Source organism: Leopardus geoffroyi, chromosome C2 (genome assembly GCF_018350155.1).
Source record: "Leopardus geoffroyi isolate Oge1 chromosome C2, O.geoffroyi_Oge1_pat1.0, whole genome shotgun sequence".
NCBI classification, from domain to species: Eukaryota; Metazoa; Chordata; class Mammalia; order Carnivora; family Felidae; genus Leopardus; species Leopardus geoffroyi.
Window position 1 is genome coordinate 82,978,988 of NC_059333.1, and position 6,835 is coordinate 82,985,822.

At 50.3% G+C, this 6,835-nt stretch overlaps 1 long non-coding RNA gene across 1 annotated transcript; it reads left to right on the forward strand.

Annotated features, from left to right (window-relative positions):
- The first annotated feature begins 1,203 nt into the window (after positions 1-1,203).
- On the forward strand, positions 1,204-5,887 carry LOC123576133. The gene is made up of 2 exons (XR_006701184.1): positions 1,204-1,814; positions 5,578-5,887. It is a non-coding gene; the product is annotated as an uncharacterized LOC123576133 (long non-coding RNA).
- The last annotated feature ends 948 nt before the right edge of the window (positions 5,888-6,835 follow it).

Genomic DNA, 6,835 nt, shown 5'->3' on the forward strand with positions numbered 1-6,835 from the left:
CCATATCAGATTAGCAGGGCTGCCCTGGAAAGAAGGGGAGGAGGCAAGGGTGGAAATAGGGAGATGGAGAGAGGACTGTGCAGTCGTCAGGTAGAAGCAGGTGGTGGCTTGGACTAGGGTGGAGGCTGTGGGGATGGAGAAAAGTGGGCAGGTCTTAGATGTTTTAGGAGGTAGAATTCATGAGATTTGTGACTGAGTGTTTGAGAGAGATGTGGTAGATGGAGAACCCCTGGGTTTCTGGATTGACAATGAACTTCTACCTCCTTTGCTTGACAAACATTTACAAAGTGCAATAAACACTCTGAAATAATAGCTTTTGTTTATTAAGCGGTAGATGTTATTATAACCTCATTTTACAAACAAAATTGACATGTAGAATGGCTTAGGGACTTGCCCCAAGTCATAGTGCGAATAAGTGACAGAGGTAGGATTTGAATCCAGGACTGTATAGCTTTTAGACTCACTCATTCCACTTCATCAGAGACCTAAAGATCACCTAGGTGCTTGTTAAAAACTCAGAATCCTGGGGCGCCTGGGTGGCGCAGTCGGTTGGGCGTCCGACTTCAGCCAGGTCACGATCTCGTGGTCCGTGAGTTCGAGCCCCGCATCAGGCTCTGGGCTGATGGCTCAGAGCCTGGAGCCTGTTTCCGATTCTGTGTCTCCCTCTCTCTCTGCCCCTCCCCCATTCATGCTCTGTCTCTCTCTGTCCCAAAAATAAATAAACGTTGAAAAAAAAAAAATTAAAAAAAAAAAAAAACTCAGAATCCTGAGCTACCCATTCCACCTTGGACCTTGGGACTCAATCTCTGGGGTATAGGGCCCAGGAATCTGTATCTTAAATAAGCATTCCAGGTGCTTCTGATGAATGCTAAAGTCTGTGAATATCACCGTGTAGCCTCTCACTGTCCTAGTTGGAGAAACATCCCTCCATGGGCCCTCTGAATCTTCCCCAGCTACACTAAGATTTCTGGGGGGCAGAAAGTAAGGGATCACATACTAGGTGGCCTCAGAAACAAGATGGTCATACTTAATCCTTTGATCATGAAATACCTTAGTTTCAGTTCTGGAAGCTCCATTAGAGCAAATGAAGTCATGGATCTGGTACTTGAAGACATTCCTCTGAGGGAGGTCCATCCTCCCAGCCACAGACATGTGTGGATACATGGGGCTAAGGCAGGGGATGCCATGAGACAGAGGCCCAGATTCCACCTCAGATCTGTTCTCAAGCCCTAGGAACTTCCCACAACATCATTCAAGGCTCTAGACCACAGAAGGGATCTTGGAGATCATCTTGTACAACTGTTCCATTGTAGAGCTAGAAAGCTTGAGGCTTAGGGATAGGACTGCTTGCCCTACAGTCCCCCCTGCCCTGGGGTGCTGGTTGGCATTGGGAAGGGTAGTGTTTTGGGAGGTGGCCTGAGAGCAATACCTCTCCGCCAAAGGCCTGCTCGTTGTAAGGCAGATCTGTGAGGCCGGCACTCCTGTTTGCTCAGCATCTGTGCCAGGCTAGGCCTCGCCCTGGACAAACACAGCCTGCCGAGCGGCAGGCACCAAGCTCCTTTGTTCTTGGGTTGATAGCAGGGCTAGTAGGGCCCGTCCTCACCGGATGTTGGCACCATGGTTCCCACGGGAATGCTTCCTGATCAAGAGGCCGATAGACTGAAGGGCACCGAGGTACCGGCTACAACAGCCTGGGGCAGGAAGGTGACCACCTGCCAACAGAACGGATGTGAGAGAGGAGCAGGTGGAGGTGTGGGGACTGAACGCCAAGCCGGTTAATGAAAGCTGGGACACCTTCATCTCTTTGGGAGCAGGTGGGCAGAAGGTCCAAACCATCTTTCCAGGCTGAGGAGGTACCAAAGATCCCAGGGAGCAGGCTCTGACACTTGATTTGGAATGAAGGGAAAATATCCAGACTGAGGTCAAGGTTCTTCTCACTGAGCCCACCATCCTTTGCCCATTTGAGACTGAAAAAAGCTTAACATGTAAGCAAGAGTTTGAGCTTTGGGATCAGAGAGACCTGAGTGCAAATTTTGGCATGGTCATTCACCAGCTGGGGTATTCACGATAAGAAGCTGAACCTTTCTGAGTCCTAGTACCCACAGGAAGGAAGGTGGGGGGATGACCATACCTCCTTGTCTATTGTGATGCTCTGGCCCGAGGGCCAGGAGCACAGCAGGTGCCTGTTATATATATGGTCCCTATGACAATTAATACCCAGTGCCCAGAACCTCTCTGGAAACCCTGTCTGTTTGGGGACAACTAGAGGAATTGATTTGGGGCTTAATGTCCCCTGCATCTGTGACCAACTTCACATTGTCTTTTAAAAAGATGGTAAATATGTGTTCCTGGGCTTGTGGGCTGGAGATTGTTGCAAGAAAGTCAAAACTGGGAGAAGAGAGCTTGGAGGCAATGAAGGATGGCGGGGTTGATTTGATGAGTGCTTTTTGGGCTCCTGTCAAAGACCAGGGTGGAGGCAAGGAGACCAGCAAGGTGACCACAGGTTGATGATGACCGGGCTGGTTGTAGCTCAGTGATCTGAGCAGCAGCATGGGTGCTTATTTATAGGAAGAGAAGTAAAGACTTGAGGAGGAACAGTTTGGGTGGGGAGGGGCTGGGGGATGAGGACTGAGGGTATCATTTTGGACTGGCTAAGTTTAGGCCTGTCAGACATCCAACTATGCACATGAAGCAGAGAGCTGGCTTCACGGCTCCCACCTCCTCCACTGACCATCTCCCTTGCCATCTATACAGCCTCAACTGTGGTATCTCTCTGTCCCCTGGAGGCTTGATCTCAGGGCTTTTGCACTGGCTCTTCCTTCTGCCTGGGTGCTCTATTTCTCTGCTTTCTCTCAGAATTAAGATCTCTGCTTAGATGTTACCTTCCTAACCAGTTTGATTTCTTCCCTCCTCTCCTGCACCATCACTGTCTAGCCCATTGCACTATTTAATTTCCATATACTACTCAGCACTAATTCAGATTATACTGTTTAGTCATTAGCTTACGTGTGTGTTATCTGTCTCCTTTCTAGACTGTAAGCTTCTTGAGAGCAGGGGCTTGCTTTATTTACCACTGAATCCCTGGTATAAGGCCAGTGCGCTGCATGAAGTGGCCCCTCAATAACAATTTACTGACCGAGTCAGTAAGTATGGCCAATATATGGTGTTCATGCTGCCACTTTTTCTTCCCAAGCTCATGGCAGGCCCTGCTCATTGATTCTGAACTCTTTCTTCAACGTGATGCGGACAGCCCTTGTCAACCCATCAGGTTTGGCACAGGAAGTCAAACCTACCTGCCATCCCTGTGGTGAACAAAAGTCCCCTTCTAGCTACCTGTGTGACTTTGTCAGAGTCTTTTAAAGCTGAGTCTTGGACTTCAGCTTCCTCATGTGATGTCTCCTCCAAGATGTAGAGGAGTCTTTCCACCCCTCTTGGCTGGGCGGGGCCTCCAGGCTGGAACCTGCTGCCACGTGCAGACAAGGCGCTCGGTTCCTGTCTTTCCCCTGAGTCACAACTGCTCCTGCGCCTTCCTCTCCCTCTGTTCGCGCCCCTACCGCCATCCGGTTTTCTCACCAGCCCCAGAAGATGAGGCTACAAGGGACCTTTGATACCTGGCCCAACAAAACCTTCCTTTTCAGATGGGGAAACTGAGATCAGAGAAGGACAGTCACTGGAGCCAGAAATCCAACAAAGACTAGCTGTCCACACCCAGTATTTGGGCAGCAGCCATCCCTTCCCCGGAACCCTGGCGGGGCCTGGGCACTTGCTGTCAGCACCTCCTCTCCATGATAGGGAGCCGGGGGGGGGGGGGGGGGGGCCGCAGCTTCCTTGTACTCAGGCACATTCCCAAGCCCCAGGAGGCGCGCGGCCTGGCCTCCCTCCAGGCCCTGGCAGTTGGCAGGAGAAGGATGCCCTGTGGATTCCTGGCTCCTTCCCCCCCCCCCCCCCCCCCCCCCCGCTTCCGAGCTGCTTGTTGGAAAGAGGTGAGAAAGGTGCAGGCCTCTTCCTTCACAGTTGCTTTTGGAAATTGCCTCAAGTTGTTTGGACCAGGGCGAGGCTCTAAGCTGTTGCAAAGCCAATTAATACCCTGTTGGCAGTTTCTCGCCTTCGTCCTTGTCCGATCCAACCTGGATCATCCCCTCCACTCTCTTGAAGCTATTCCGCAGCCTCTCTGACAAGAGCTCCATTCTGGCTTCCCTTGAGGAAAGGTGGAGGAAGAAATGGATGAGTATTGACTAAATCTCTCTGTGATCTTACGTGGAGGTGCTTTAAATGTCTCCCAGAGAGGGGACGCTTAGGTTGCCTTTGAGCCTGCCTGCACAAAGCCCTTGTTTGCAAACTGTCTTTTCTCGTGGAGCAGCCGCACTTCCTTTTCTAGGAGCTATTTGGGGAAACTCTAATGTTTGAGGGAACAGAGAGCCAGCTCCTGCTCAGGAGGACAGTGAGGACCCAGAGGCATCCAAAAGTGCTAATTAAGGACCAATACCCATAGACATCTGGGGAAAGTTAAAAAAAAAAAAAAAATGGAAAAGGCTTGGGCTTTCATGTTTAATGAGGAAGGAGGGAATATCAGGGACTAAGGGAAATTTCTGGGAGACAGATTTTGACTTGATATTGAACATTTCAGCTTTCAGCCCACTTATTGAACAGTTACTGTATGCTGTGGGGCACAGACATAAATGGGCGCCAGCCCACTCTGCCCAGGAGAGGGGTCACAGAAGCCTTCCCGAGGAGGCAGGCACCGAGCTGAGACCAGGCTGAGGCCCGGAGAATAAGAAAGATCAGCAAGGTTTCTTGGCCCTAGAAACACAATGGAAGCACCTGGCGAGCTTTTTGTTTTTTGTTTTCTGTTTTTAATGAAGGATGCCTACCCCCAGAAAGACTGGTTTGGGGCAGGACCTGAGCACTGATATCTTTGAAAAGCTCCCCAGGTGGGTCTAATTTTGGGGGCAGGTGGGGAGATCATGAAGTATGTGCTGGGGGACAGTCCAGGAGTCACTGGTGACACTGTCAGCAGTAACCACATTGCCGTGTTAGGGAGTCTGGAGCTCAGGTGAGGGAGATGGGAAGCCCCTGGTGGGTTTTAAGGTTCAAGCAGGGGGTTAAGTCAGTCCCATTTGCTTTTTGAAATTATGCCTTTTAGTCTAGCTTTCTCCCACTCCCCTCCCTTACACTCACCTGATGTAGAAGGGTCCCTACAGAGGCCCACTCAGGACCACCAGAATCAATGAGGCCTCTGTCTGGGGCTCTCCTTTCTCCTGCCAGGCCCAGCCTCGGTGCCCGGGCAGTGTGGGTCCTTTGTACCTGCCTCAGGTGGGGAAGGGTCATCAGGATGCCCAGCCCCTTTTCCTTGCTTGTCTTCTCTCCCCAGCACCTGCCCAGGTAGTGGCTCTGGCCAATTCATCCTGGGCTTCTTTCCCAGCCCAGCCAGAAATGGTGCCACATCCACCTTAGGGTTCCAGCAGGTACTATCCAGGCGAGGCATCTTCTCCTCTCTGTTTTCCAAAGCTACCACTCTTGGGTCAGACCTAACGGCCTTTTCCCTCTCAGAAAGCTTTTTTTTTTTTTTTTTTCCAGGCCTTTCCAGGTCTCTGCTGCTGCTCCCAGAACCCTCCGTGTGATGCCGCTCCTACTTCCCTCCAGAAGGAGAACACAGTGAGAGAAAGCAGGGCTTCAGAGCCCATGGCACTTGGCTTAGAAATCTGACACCACCTCTCTTGAGCTTTGTGACCTCAGGCAAGTCACTTCAACTCTTTGATTCTGTTTTTTCACTTGTAAAACTACACAATCTCATGGGACAGTTCTGAGCATTAAATGAGAGAAGTATGTAAAGGCTTGAATGGAGTACCTAGTACCTAGCAGGTCTTCAATAAATGCTAGTACCACTCACTATCATCATCATCATCATCATCATCATTATTGCTAGTACGGAGCCTGAGAGGGTGAGGGTTTCCACCTCCTACAGGGATGCAACCATGACACCAGATAGGTGGGGTCTCAGCCTTCATGCAGTTTCCAGTCAAAGAGATCTACGATGTTACAAAGCACATTTGGGAGGCCAGCAAGGCTGTGCTCAGAAGACGCTATGGCCTCTGAAATATTGACACTGACTTACCCAAGTAAGGGAAGGGAGGAGAAGCAGCAGGGCCAGAAGAGGCGGAAAGAATCACACTGATGTGGGGCACCTGGTTGGCTCAGTCAGTTAAGCGTCGTGGAATCAAGCCCCAGGTCGGGCTCTTCACTGTCAGTGTGGAGCCTGTTTGGGATTCCCTCTCTCCCTCTCTCTGCCCCTCTCTCAAAATAAATAATTTTTTAAAAATCTTAAAAAAAAAAAAAAGAATCACACTGATGTGCAGTAAGGAATGAGATACTTCCCCCATATCTTCTCACACAATTGCAGAACCCAACAAGTATGCTGAATTACTCCCAAATGCTGTGATTCCCCAGACTTGATCTGCAGATCCACAGACTTTTGTCAGGCTCATACTACACAGTGTCCCCGGGGGACACCACCTTTGCCTATGGCTCTTTTCCATGTCCCAGATCCCGCCTGTCCACTGGCTCCTGGACATGTCTCCATTTCGGTATCAAATCCAACATGTCCTCAAATCCAGTATGTCCAAAATTATACTCCTCTTCCTTCTCCCCCAGCCCCACCAGTTCCTTCTGGGTCTGTATCTCAGCGAGGGACAGACAGTTCCATCTACCAGGTGTCCACACCCAAAACCAGAATGTCCATGTAGACTACTGTCCTTCCTTCACGCATCCTATTAGTCATCAATCATGACAGATTTTAGCCACTTAACGTCTCTTTTCATGCTCTCTCGTGGTTCAT